Source organism: Mauremys reevesii, linkage group 7 (assembly GCF_016161935.1).
Source record: "Mauremys reevesii isolate NIE-2019 linkage group 7, ASM1616193v1, whole genome shotgun sequence".
Lineage (NCBI taxonomy): Eukaryota > Metazoa > Chordata > Testudines > Geoemydidae > Mauremys > Mauremys reevesii.
In genome coordinates, this window is record NC_052629.1 from 29,203,215 (window position 1) to 29,217,459 (window position 14,245).

At 41.3% G+C, this 14,245-nt stretch overlaps 1 protein-coding gene across 9 annotated transcripts in view; it reads right to left on the reverse strand.

The window, feature by feature from the left end:
• LOC120369179 (heparan sulfate glucosamine 3-O-sulfotransferase 1-like) overlaps nucleotides 1-14,245 on the reverse strand; it is a 109,535-nt gene that overhangs the window by 50,798 nt on the left and 44,492 nt on the right. For 5 of the 9 annotated variants that reach the window (XR_005582983.1, XR_005582985.1, XR_005582984.1 and 2 more), the window contains 2 exons: nucleotides 5,843-5,934; nucleotides 4,654-4,797 (listed from right to left, as the gene is read on the reverse strand). The exons of the other annotated variants lie outside the window; for them this stretch is intronic. The gene's annotated coding sequence lies outside the window, so the exon portion shown is untranslated. Of the gene's footprint in view, nucleotides 1-4,653; nucleotides 4,798-5,842; nucleotides 5,935-14,245 lie in introns of those variants that run through there. 9 annotated transcript variants of the gene reach the window in all.

The window sequence follows — 14,245 nt, forward strand, 5'->3', positions numbered from 1 at the left end:
AATATCAGATGTACCCTCTGAAGGCCTCAGTCTGTAAATAGATTGTTTGGATTCTATAGTGACTGCAACTCATGAAAATCTGTAACAGCTTAATGCACACATTGGGTGACTTTTTTCTGAACTGTAACATAGTATAAGGAAGGAATTTTTTCTCCTGGAACGTTAGTGTTAAAACAGTCAATTCTGTAAAGAAAGAAAAGTTCAAAGATTTTGAAGCTATCAAACACAACTTTTAGCCAAAGGCCTGCTCTGTCTTCACTTGCTTGTCTTCACTTTCAAGACCCTTGAAAGCCTATCCCTGCCTTATCATCTCACGTTCGCTATTGAAATGTTGACTCTTACCAGCCCATGATACCAGCCTCCACTTTCTCTTGTGCTGCCCCTCATGCTTGGGAAGAGCTCCCCACAAATATCCGCAAAGCAACCCCATTATCCTGCTTCAACACTCTCCTTAAAACTCTCCTTTGCTGTGATGCCTAGAAAAGACTTGACAGCAGATAAGCTGCGGATGTGCTGAGATCCCTGCCTATCATCAAAGCCACAACTAGGCATTTTAGCACCTGGAGCGAGCAAGTATAATTGCACCCCGTACTGTTTTTTCCCCATAATTTTTCTGCCCCATTCAGAAGTGACACAACTGTTGATAGTGAGTAGGGGCACAATGTAAAGGTTCGGGGGGGGCATGTGACCACCCCACAAAGGTTTTCCAACTGTGGAATGCACCCCGGAGTAATGTTTGGGAAGGCTTGGTCCAGCCATCCCCACACAGTGGGGCTCAGGAAGGGAGTGCCACCTCCACCCGCTGACTTACCTCAGTGGGCCACCCAGCCTGTTTGCGTTAGGGGTGGGGATGCAACAATAAATAAATAAATAAATCAGTGTGGTGGTAATGTGACCCCCCCATGCCCTTCCCCAGCTTCATCTCTGGCCCCTTTTCCACCCCTGTGGCTTTGTGTCCTGGGTGGCTGCCCCGCTTGCCTCGCTCTGGTTAGAGCCCTGCCTATCATGCTGACCAATATTGTCTCAGTGTTTCCTTATACTCCTTTGTTTGTCTATATGTATCTGTTGTCTCTTGGCTTATACTTGGTTGTAAACTCTCTGGGACAGGAACTGTCTTTGTTATTTATTTATACAGCACCTAGCACAAAGGGGTCCTGGTCCATGACTGAGGCTCCCAGGTGATAAGATAATATAAACAGACAACAATAACTGCAGGTTTTGCACAGCCATTACTATTCACATAAAGAAATAGAAAAAAAAGCCATTCCCAGTGAATCCCAATTGAAATATAATATCCAAGGTTGCGTGAGCCAGGAGTTTACAGTATCTGACAGCTGAGCAAGGATCATTTGTTTCATTTGTGAAGGTAAACTGAAGATTAAACTATTAGCAGAATCCTTTTCAGGAAAGGCTGGTTAAGCTGTAGCAATATGACAGACAACTGTAAGGCAGCTACTTATTTAATGCCAATCCCATTCCTCACAGGGAAGGATTCCCTAGAAACAGCTTGGCATCATCAGAAGTGTGTGGGTGGGGGGAACTTGGAGGCTGACAGAAAAAGAGGCCTTTAAAAACACCCTCATCCACTAACCCCAATGTTCATAAATCAGGCTCAACAGTAATCGTGAGAATAAAATAAACAAATCATTATTTTTACACATACACACACACACATCCCACAATGCCTCAGCATTTTAGATTCTTTTTATATGCCTTCCAGTTTTTAATGCTCGGGTTCACAATTTCAAAAACTTTTCTCTGCAACAAGTACTTGTAACTTTATTTATTTTTTCCTAAATGAAAGCTGAAAATTTTTTTACATAATCATAAGATTCCAGGAGCTGGGGCTTTACGAAAAACAACAAACACAGTGAGATAAAAATAACACCAGAGTGAGTCACACTGCAAGTGATATGAGTCATGTTGCTTAATGCACTGCTGAACGGTGCTGAGATACTGTAGCAATGAGAATGATATAAAAACCCGAATAAAATAAGGATTGTCCCCAGCAACACTGGAGATATTGAGTGGGGACAGTGGAAGTGGCAGCTTCCTGACTGTGTCTCCCTAGGCATCCTGGGCCTAAGCTGTATCAATGCAAATATGCTAATAATGAGAGCAGCAGCCATTCGCTGTAAGTGAAGAAGGGGTATACACCAAAACCAATCAAGTGTTATCAAATAGCAAGTCAGTGAATAGCAAACAGAACTTGACTTACTGCAGCAGATTGTTTTAAGAAAGCTACTGCTTTACAACACCACATTGGCTTAATTAGTCTTGATTTTTAGTTTGGATACTAGAGATGGCAAGATAATTTTTTAGCTTTTCTGTTCAGATGTCATCAGCTGGTATTAAAATTTACAATTCCTAGAGTGTTTTATGGTACACTTCTGCTGGGAAAATATTTATTGTAAGCCTGCTTTTGAAATAAAGAAATTATTTAAAATATTTTATTTTAAAGCTTGAATAGAAATTCTCTATTAGTAACAAAATAAAGATCCACTGGACAGACTATATAGCAAGAAGATACACCTCTACCTTGATATAACGTTGTCCTCGGGAGCCAAAAAATCTTACCACGTTATAGGTGAAACCGCGTTATATCGAACTTGCTTTGATCCACCGGAGTGCGCAGCCCCGCCTCCCCGGAGCACTGTTTTACCGCATTATATCCGAATTCGTGTTATATCAGGTCGCGTTATATTGTGGTAGAGGTGTAATTAGGAAAAAAATATGAAAGATTTAATTTTAAATTTAGTTCTTTCCCTACCCTTTGGCTTATTTTTTTTAAAACAGTATATGAGGTTAAGCTGCTAAAAATGTCTGGAGAGGCCAGGGAATATATTTAAATGAAGAATTACGGTCCAGATCTCATGATTAAAAAGACAGTCAAGACCTAGCATGAAAAGTCTTGCAAAATGAATTAGAGTACATGAAAAAGTTTCATCTGGTAAAACTAACCAAAGAGAGCCACAAAAGCTCATCTGCTCTGGTTCTACTAGATTTAAATATATCCATTGTGAACTATTGCTTTGAAATTCTTAAATACAGATATATAATTCATGTCATTGTTATTTTTAAAAATGTACCAGGCAAAGCTTCTGTGTATATTTACAATTAATAAAACATTAATTGACCTGAAACATTGATGGCATACTGCCAGTGATTGGCATATAGAAAGAATCTTGTAGTGTTCACCTGCCACCATGGCATAGTACAAGGAAAGTGCAGACTTGAAACATCCCCAGACAGTTGCCTCACTAATTACCTAGGCAATACCCCCAAACATATGTAGCCCCAGGCAAAAACTGAGCAGACATGAACATGGAGACTAAATAAACTCTTTTCTTTCAGGAATAAAACAATCGAAATGCTGTATAAATGGTCAGTCATAGCAATGGGTACTGAAATCACTGGAAGTCTCTGCCCCATGGCCTCAGAGGTCTGCACCCTCAGGGGAAAGAAAACACTTGGTCCCTTTTAAAAGGAGTACACCCCCCTGTAGGTGATGGCTAGTGGTGTTCTGTTATTTTCTTGTTTAGGCCTGTCCTGTAGTAGGTGGCTTCTGGGTACTCTTCTGGCTCTGTCAATCTGTTTTTTCACTTCAGCAGGTGGGTATTGTAGGTTTAAGAATGCTTGATAGAGATCTTGTAGGTGTTTATCTCTGTCTGAGGGATTGGAGCAAATACGGTTGTATCTTAGAGCTTGGCTGTAGACAATGGATTGTGTGGTGTGTCCGGGATGGAAGCTGGAGGCATGTAAGTAAGTATAGCGGGTCAGTGGGTTTCCGGTATAGGGTGGTATTTATGTGACCATCGTTTATTAGCACAGTAGTGTCTAGGAAATGGACCGCTTGTGTGGATTGGCCTAGGCTGAGGTTGATGGTGGGATGATTGTTCAATGGATATTGGGCTTTAAATATTCACCGTTGTGTATGCACAGTATCCTTTTTCCAACCAAAAAGGTAGATTTGGAGAGGGTTTTTTTTTGTTTGTTTTTTGTTTTTTAGAGTATGTGATAAATCATGAAGATGGTAAAGTTCACACATCATTTGCATTCAATCAGTTCCCCATTCTAGTATGTTTCCTGCTTAATTATCAAGCTGGAAATTTAGGGCATGTGGGACATCATGTCACATACTGTAGTTAGCTAATTAGTTTCTTTAGTAAAGTATGATTAATCAAGAACAAGTGTCACAAAAAATTATAAATATGCCATTCTGTCTCTGAAAAGTATTTAGTTAATTTTATATGCTGGATTTGTAGCATCCCATGATTGCTTATAGCAATTTTGCATATTTTGTTGATTATGACTGTTGTTGTCCATGGAATGTGTATTAAAACAAATGAATATAAATGAAACAAAAACTATTATATGCTGTTAGTTTTTGTATTTATACTGCATGAACATAACTAATAACCAGAAACAACATAGTATGTATTTAACTAACAAAATTACAAAGATCCAGGGGAATCTGCTTGTATACTACAGTTATTTTTGCTAAAATTCATACTTGGCATTTTAAAAGAAAAGTTAATTAATTCATTATGGACTTTTGGTCAATAGTTCCTGCTATCAAGATGGCCTGGACCAAGGAAAAGTCTGTCCAGGAGTTCATTTGTTGATAGGAGTCAGTTCACACACACACTATCATCAGGGAGAAGGAATAATAAACACGGTTTATTTACTCAGGGGAGGGGGAAAGAAGAGACATCAGTGGAACAGCTGAATTTGCTGGAAGTTCAAGTCCCAGATGTAGGTGTGAAATAGAGGGTTCTCAGAGCCTCCTGAAAAAGTCTGAAATATAAATTCATGTTGGAAGTATTTCTAATAGAACTGTGCTAAATATTTGACTTACAATCATTGAAGGCCTAAAAATAAGCCTGTAGAACATTTGTTTTAGTCCATAAAATTACCAAAGCTTTTTGTGAAACTGCTTGCAGTATCTGTGAACTGCTGGACTTTTGACTGTGTTGGATTTGGTGCATTTAGCACTAAAGCACACATCTTAGGGAATAGCACATGGTATTCCTTCAGTATCTCTGTCTGCCAAAAAAACTGCTCCCAGGTGAACAAGAAGGTCTACTTAGCAGAAGCCATTTTAATTTGATTTCTCAGAAATAAGAAATAGGATGGATATGGTGAGGAATGCATTATATCTGATCCCAGTTGGAAGGAGGTTCTACCAAAATGTAAGAAGTAGTGTGGCCTAGAACATAAAAACCTTCTTTAATTCTCCTAGTTAAGTAGGAACTGGCATCATTAAATTTTGACTTGCATAATAAAATCATGGGGATTTTCACTAACACCAGAGTTTCCTGGTTGAATCAGAGCTAAGGTCTATTCCCACTTCCAGCAAACCCACGTGAGTAAAGCAAACTCCTCCACCACAAGCCTTGCCTATGTGTTTGCAATCAGATTAGAGTATTGAAAACCTGGTTGAAACCTTAGAGCCTGTGAATTCAGTTCTGACCAAAAACAAACTAAACATCTAAAACTCACAACCAACATGGTGATAACACAAAACAGGTTTGCACAGCTCTAACTTTAATCATGTTACTCTAACTTTTCACCACTGTCATTTTTAAATCCCCTCCAACCTACTTTTCCCTAGATCAGGTGAGTTAGGGTTCCCTATTGTTCCAGCCATTTCACAATACCTTAATTGGCTTTTCTGGAAGCACTATTTTCATGCCCACCACTGACAAATATTTCTCACAATATAGATTTTCTGTCTCTGCTTCTCCTCCTCTGTGCTCTTATCCCTTTATTTTCAGCTATTTGTTATCCTCTTCCCCGGTCACAAAATCTCACCCCATTTTCCTGGTTTCTCTTTCCTTACCCCCATTTTCTTTGTTCTTCTCCTCCAATCAAACATCATGTTGTCCTATCCCAAGATTTGTTCTGAAGTGGCTGCACTGGGAATGGTGTCATCTGCACAGGAAGAGAAAGTTTTGGATCTGGAGGTCCCCTTTATTTCTGAACTTCTGTGGCAGAAGTTCCCTTCTATTCAAGTAGTGCCCTGTATAGTTGAGCCGCATTGAGTGTGTCCTCACAAATGTGATTAGATATTTTTGGAGAGGAAAGGGGAGAGAAGGGCTCATCCAGAGACAGATTAAGGTTTCGTGGGGCCCTGGGTCAGAACAAGTGGGAGGGCCCTGGGCCAGAGCAAGTGGGGGGCCCTTCCCATCCCTTCTGCATGCAGTCCTGCCCCGTTCTTCCCCTCCCCCCTGCAGCCCTGGTTCCAGCCATGGTCCTACTCCATTTCATCCCTCACCACTGTGGCTCCAAAACCAGAGAAGCTTTGTCCCATTGCCATGGCCGCAGTGGGGAGTGAGAGCTCCTCCAACCTGGGGCCGCAGCAGGGGTCTGGGCTCTGGGGCTTCCCTCTTCTCCCAGTGTTTCTGCTAGGGAACAGCGTCAGGGTGCAGGGGCACCCATTTTTCTGGGGCCCATCAATTGGCACACGCCCTGTCAACTCAATGGCTAATCCGCCACTAGGCTAAGGTTACCATATTTGAACACTGAAAAAAAGAGGACACTCCACAGGGGTCCCCGGCCCTGCCCCAACTTTGCCCCTTCCCTGCCCCACTGGATCCCTTCCCCAAATCCCCGCCTCCTTCCCTGAGCGTGCCTCATTCCCCCTCCTCCTACCTCCTGCCCAGCCACCCGAAACAGCTGCCTTCTCCCCAGGTTCCAACTTTCCCGGCTCCCGCCACTCTCCAGCCCGTGCGCCCCCAGCTGGGCACTTCCCCTGCGCAGCAGCAGCCGGAGCCGGGGGGTAAGAAGTTGTTTCGGGCCCCAGGCCTGCCTCCGAGCTGGACATCCCAACCCCAACGCGCTCCCACCTGCGAGGCTGCATCCCAGCCACAGGCTCCCTCTCTGGCCAGGCTGGAGCAGAGAAGTGCTCTTTGCGTGGCCTGGGCCTTGCCCCTGGGCTCAGGGGGTCCTCCACCCCACTTCCAGCTGGACCCAGCTGCAGCGTGGGTCCTTCGGGGGCGGGGAGAAGCTTGGGCTCCCGGGAGCCGTCGCTGCGCACCGAGAAACTTTCCCCTGCACCAGGACCCTCCCCTCAAGCAGCGGCTCCGCGGGGCGGGTAGGCAGCCCCAGCTGCATGGTCCTCTGGTGGGGGTGCGGGGGTGCTCCTTGCATGGCCAGGGCGGAGGGGGGAGACTGAGGCTCTGCCAGAGCCGCAGGGGATGCTTGGAGAAGCGGCCGCGGGTCCCCCCACAGCTGGCTGCAGAGACGCCACCACTCCTAGCCATGGAGCCGCAGCAGCACTGGGGGGGGGGGGCACGGGGGAAGGGAGGTTGCAATCCGCAGGCTGCAGTGAGCTGACACCCCAAGAGGAGAGAGGGGCAGTGGGTAGGGTTATCATACGTCCGTATTTTCCGGACGTTTTTATATATTTAAAAAATCCTCCCGGACGGTGATTAACAACTAAAAAGTCGGACATGTCTGGGAAAATATGGACATATGGTAACCCTACACTAGGCCCATCCCTCCAATACCTGCAAGCACAAGTGTCTGGAGCAGCAGAGTTTGGGTCAAGGCAAGGTGACCCTGAAGCCTGGGTACAGCGCTACTTCACTGGCTAATTTAACCCTCCCCTATTTAAAGACCCATGTCCTAGTGACACTACCATGTGTTTGCAATCCTGGGGAGTCACTCATATCTTCCAGCCCTAATGACATGTCTGGGTAATTCCCTTACTAATCCATTCACCCCAAATACTTTAATATGAACTTCCGTGAATGGTATGTCTAGCTACACGTTCTATCTTCGGGCATTTCAGAGAGTTGGTCTATGCTATACCATGGACAAAAATTAATATAAGGTGGCAAGTTTTATAGCAATTTTGCTTAAACACTAGTCTTTCACATGTGTAAAATACTACACTAACACAGAATGAAGAAAGAACATACAGATGGTGAGTTCTTTGCAACAGGGACTGTCACTTTTAATATTTGTGCCTAGCAAATTGTGGGCTCTATACAAAACAAGCAAAACAAAATAACAGGAAAACCACAGGAAAGCCATCTGTGAACTGCAGTTTTCTCTGTTCTCATTTTTATGTACCTTTGTTTATAAAACTGACACATAAAAGGCAAATTTCTTCTGTGAGCACAGAACAGCACCTATTGGTGAGGATCTGAGTGGTATCCAGTCCTTGGCATAGAAGTGAATTTCACTCAAAATGAGAAATTTATAACATAAAACTAAATTTAAAAGCACAGCTGTTTGCAGGAATAGCAAGAGAAACACTGAAATCAAAAGCATGTACTCTTTTCTTTCTGCACTCATACTTCCTTTTGAAAGAGGAGATGCAGGCGCTTTTACAATTTTCAGATTGCCTAATTCCCATGTGATCCTGGTCCAGCTACCAAGAACTTCCCGTACTAAGGCACCAGCTGTGCAACGTGGGCTATTTTAGAGCAGTTAAGTGGACTCAGCTATTAAAGAATACAGTTAGATGGACAAGAATCTTTATCTGAACGTATTTTTACTGCTCACAGTTCATCTTCAATACTTATAGCTAAACTTAATGTTTATTTGCCGATTTCCCACCCACAGTGAAGTCACTCTACACTGTTGGTATTTATTTGCCTATAAAATATTCCTAGAAGCATTCAAAAAGTGAAAAATTTGGCTACTGCTGTGTAAGAAAAGAGAAGCAGGTGTAACTGTGTGCCTGTAAATAAAGATGTTTTCTTTAAACATCAGATTCATTACCCGTGGTAAATGCAAAAAACAGCCTCTGTCTAGTTCTCTTTGTCTTTGGAGAGGCTATTTAGTCATGGAATTACATTTCTACTCCACATCTATGTTTTCAGAAAACTGCAACCTTGTATCAGCATAAGGTACAATCTATCTGTAATGAAGCGAAACACCTCTCCCTTTCTAACCCTGTCAACATGCACTGGGCCAGATTCTCTAGCGCGATGAAGGGGTGCAAAGGGGCTGGATTTTGGCCATCAAGGGCCAGTGGAGAATTCACTTTGTGGAGGGAGAAGTATTCTGTAGGTGTAATCCCAGTAGAGGTGTCTCCTTCACCAACTACCACCTCCCACACGATGTAAGGGGTGGGTCAGGTTGGGTTAGAACAGAATCAACACAGAATCCTCCCCTGCTCAGGCTCTCTTCCCTCCCCTGTGCAGCAAAGAAACAGGATTGAAACGAGACTACTATTGGAATAATGCCTACTATGTGGAGTAATTCACAGAAAGTGAACACACAAGAGGTGAGGAGCACAAAAGAAGCACATAATTAAAAAATTTCAGCAAATCCAATTTTTTTTGCAGTATTTGCCAAAGTCTTCATTTTGTATATTTAGATTCAACAATGTCAGCCCTCCCCACACCCTGCTCTAATTCACCCAGGTGTTACAGGGGGGTCTTAAAGCAGAAGGTGGGATTTATCATGCCTCCAATCCATCCTCCTCTTTAAATACATAATAAAAACTATTGCAATGTTCATGGAGAAATTTTGCAAAATTAAGCCTCACTCATGCAGTAAGCTGAATGCAGATGGATTCCTGTGCCATCCAACTGTCCCTCTCCCTCATTTTCTCTTCACCTCTGCTTCACTCTACACCTACCTTTCTTACCTTGTTCTCCCCTACCCTGTTCCCTTCTGTTTTCTTTCCATTTAGCTGATCCCTTCTGAACTAAACCCCACCCCGCAAAAACTGTGCAACTAATATGATGTTTGCTGCCATCACATTGTTCACTCTGCTTATGCGTTCTATCCCTTCCCCCACTGTGTCAGTCTTGTCAAATAGACTGTAAGCTCTTCAGGTCAGGGGGTTTCTACTACTCTGTAAAGTGCTTAGCACAATGAGGACCCATTCTTGATTGGGCTGGAGGCACTACTGTAATAAATATGAATAATAAAAACCACGCAGGGCCCCCACTAAAGACAATGCACCAGATATCCTCTTTATAAATATAGTTTATTTGCAAACTGAGAATTTAGCAAAATTGTGCAGAAGTCCAGTAACATGAAGGCCCAAATCCGGCACCCACACAGTGGAGTTCCATGTGGACACAGGAATCTACCACTTGCATCTATTCCAGGATTGAGGTCTAACATTGCAAAAATTATCCATGAACATTGTGAATATTTTCAGGTTGGCAAGTTGAGGAAGAAAGGCAAGTTGGGGAAGAAAGCATGGAAAAACACTCTCTGTTGGGAGACTTTGGCAAAATAGATAGATTGGAGTTTGGACTTCAACTTGGAAATTCTGTGCTTTTGTAGGTTTGGCTTAGATCCTTAGTATTATTTGAACAGATTTTTTGTGCTGTCTATTAACAAGTTCTATTTCACAAGCATAGCTTCATAATGGATGGTACACTTAGTATTCTGCAATGAAACTAACAGTATTTTCATAAGGTTATATGAATAATGATTTCCTTTCAGCCTTTGATACTTCTGCTTGGGAAGAATTATAAAGCAGCAAGAAATTCAGAAAATAATTTGTTAACCTTATAGATTACTGTATTAAGGATAGCCCATCTATCATTAATATAGTATAAAGATATGCATGCATATTTTGTAATGTTTCAAAATTACAAGAGAATCATATGCAATTTTGGTCCCAGGCGATGAGAGACGCAAGGTGAGTGAGACCATCTTCTGTTAGTCTCTTTCAAGCTTCTCTCTTTCACCAACAGATGTTGGTCCAATAAAAGATATTACCTCACCTCACATTGTCTGTCTAGCAGTTACAGTTGTGAGTTAGTGTATCCTTACAGTTGTGCCTGGTTTTCTGTGTGGGATTCTACATAAGTCTCTCAAGAACACTTTCACACCCTAGCAATAACTGTATATGTAATCACAGGCTAGACGAGACAAAAAGATAACTTAAGAGAGTACATGGAATCCAAGGAACGAGCATATATAATCAGGTAACGTTTTTATAATTTCATGTCAAAAAGTTGTATTTTCCTACCTTGTCCTACATTGAACCATCACAAAATAAGTTACTGTATACCAGAAGCGATGCATTCACCTAGCTTTATCTAGTATACTATAATTTAATTTGAAAGTTTTAAAGTATGGATGTATATATAAATAAAATTACTATGTAGTATCTAGAGTCTAGCTATTAGGTTTATTGACCTAAATCTTATGCTTTACCAACATTAATATCAGTGAATCATTTTAGAAGCAAACTTTGTAATCAAAATTACTCATTTTCTTGAGTTTATGAATTCTACCGCCTTTGTATGTCATGATTTAAATCATATCATTAATATAAGCAGCACAGGGTAAACAGGTCAGCGCAAAATGCCTGTAATTAAGTGATAAATAAATCTTTATAAATAAGTGATAAAAATATGAAAATACCTGATGAGATTAAGAGATTCTGGGTGAAAATTAGAGAAAATAGGTGATACTCTGATGTTTTTAATGCAAGGCAACAAATCACCAGGTTTGCGTGAAAGTTTATCTAAAGTCTTCTACCAGCAAGATATTTCTCACGTAGATGCTTAAATTCTGGAGTTATGACCAAAAAACCTTAACACATACTATATTTTAGCTTTTCAAAAGGTCACCCCAAGAAACTTTCATTTTTTCCTGCTCTTTCCTTGGATGAATAGCAGGTAAGGATTATTGGCTGTCACAGTTACTGTCAGAGCTCTTCATTTCAAACAAAGCTCTATCAATGTCTATGTTAGTCACTAGCAAGGAGCACAGGACTCATTGTTATCACATTAATGGATCTCAATATGTCATGTCAGTTTTCAACACCATCTGCTCATGTAACTCACATTCTTGTAGTACTGCACTGATTGATTTTCTTTAGTCTAAAAGAGGGGAGAAAGGCAGTTGGGAGAAGACATGGATTTTTAATTAATCATCTTGTCTCTGCACACATGGAGAGAGGAAAGGAGGGGAGGGCACTTACAAGGGCCCAGAGGCATCTGAATGACATAGTTACAGGTTTGTTCAGTAGCTGTCTCTGAAGCAGTGCAAAGGATTTCCTTTAAGGACAAGCAGTCTAGCAGGTTCCACACACCCACCATCAGAGAACTGAGACAGCTGGACCTCATTAGGATCAACGTTACAATAGGAAGAGCTGAAGACAGTTCTGTGGACTCAGGGGCTGAACAAATACAGGACTAAGAGGTGTCTGCTGTGAGGACTACGTCCCAGAGCCTGTGCCTCTGGATCCAGATTGCAGCCTCCCTATCTCGCTGGAAGCTCAGGATACAGCCAGCAATTGGCAATGGGACTAAAACTGCATCTGGTGAAGATGCGCTATGTCAACAGGAGAGCGCTCTCCCATCAATGTAATGACTGCACCTCAATGAGAGGAGGAAGCTATGTTAGCAGGCGAGCATCTACTGCTGACATAAAGCACTGTCTACACTGCGCTAAGTCAATGTAACTTATGTTGCTCAGGGGAGAGGTTTTTTCAGATCCCTGAGCAACATAAGTTACATCAACTTAAGCGGTAGTGTAGACAAGCCCTTCATTTCCCAGACCTGAAGAAGAACTCTACGTAAGCTCGAACACTTGTCTCTCTCACCAACAGAAGCTGGTCTAATAAAAGATATTACCTCACCCACCTTGTCTCCCTGGGGAACACACTACTAGTTGTGAGCATTTTTCACAACTATTATGCCATAAGTATTCCAAATCCTGGTTGCAGAGGTTTATCTATATTAAATGTTATTCCTTCAGAAATTGTGTGGCATGCTTTCTTGGTGCTTTAACCCTGTCATACTTTTTTTTTTATTTTTTATTTTTTAAGTCCTGTAAAAACTGAGCTGTGGCCTGTGCTTCAGCAGAGAAGCAGACAGAGCTGCAGGAAAAAAGGGGAGTATATTAGAGTAATACATAATATAGCACCCTCCAACATGTTACTCTCAAGCACACCTTGTATCAAAGACACAACAGATACAGGATACAGCTGTAAGTATCCTTATGCGTATGTCTCTACATACTCCTTCCTGATGTTCATTTTAACAAATAGATTGCGTTCTCTGTTTTGTTTTTTATTACCAACTTGCTAATACAGTACTGGGAAGATGCTTCCTGAAGCAAAACCCAGAATACCAAAATCTTAATCAGAAAAAAAAATAGAGGAGAAGATTAAAAAAACAAATCTATAGAGAATGTGTCAGTTGGCTTTCTGTCGAATAGGAGGCATTCTAGTGAGACTATCCAATGTTAATGGAGCACATTATGTCCAAATGATTAGCTTGAAGATGTAAAATTTTAAATTAAAATAGCTTAGACTAAAAAGCCTAAGCTATTTTTGTAAAAACAAATTTTAAGAGATAAAGGGACCCTATTATTAAAAAAAAATGAAATAATTTTATTTTTAAAGTGGGGAAAAGGGAACAGAAGAAACATTCCCAGGAACATGTGCTATCCAAGCATTACATCATTCTGATACTGTAGAAGAACCAGAAACTTACTAGAAACAAATTTCACTCATCTGTTTTAGTTGTCTAAAACTGGGGCAAATGCATAGCATAAATTAACAGTATAAAAAGATTAAATTTGATTATTACAACAGTAATTTGGTTAATTAGAGGGGAAAGATGTATTTCTCCGGAAGGCAATCACCTAGAGTAAAATTTTCTAAAATGTGTATGTGATTTCGGAGCCTAAGTCCCATTGACTGTCAGTGGAACATAGACAGTAAGTGACATATGAGCTTGTGAAAAATGGAGCTCAGGCTGCTAAGTCACTTAGACACTTTAGAAAATTTTACTCTTAGCCCTTTAAGACATTGGATGAGGGCTAAAAGTTCACTCAGAGTCAATTATGAACTAGATGCATGTAAGAAAATGACAGATCAGGGACACTGTCAGATACAACAGACCAGATCTAGTCATGAGGTACCTTTATAACAACATTGAGGTAAACTGTGTTGCCTCAGTCAACACATCTGACTACAAGAGAAATAAGGTTTTGAAATGTCAAGTCCCAAAGCAAATGTTCAGCAAGTGCCATCATATTGGGTCTTATTAAGATAGAAAGACTGTCATATTGGATTCATGCCTCTCGGGTAAGAAAAGAATAATGGAAACTTACCTTCTCCTAAACAACTGCTGCTAAAAATTAAAAGTAGTCTATTTTTATACCTCAGGAAGTGATTCTATTTTTCCACTGATGGGAGATTCCACCTTCTAGTACCACAGATGCACTGGTCTAACCCCGTGTTTCACACCTGGAATATAACCTAGTCCATTACTGTACATACACTTCAGGCTTACAGGAACTTTGC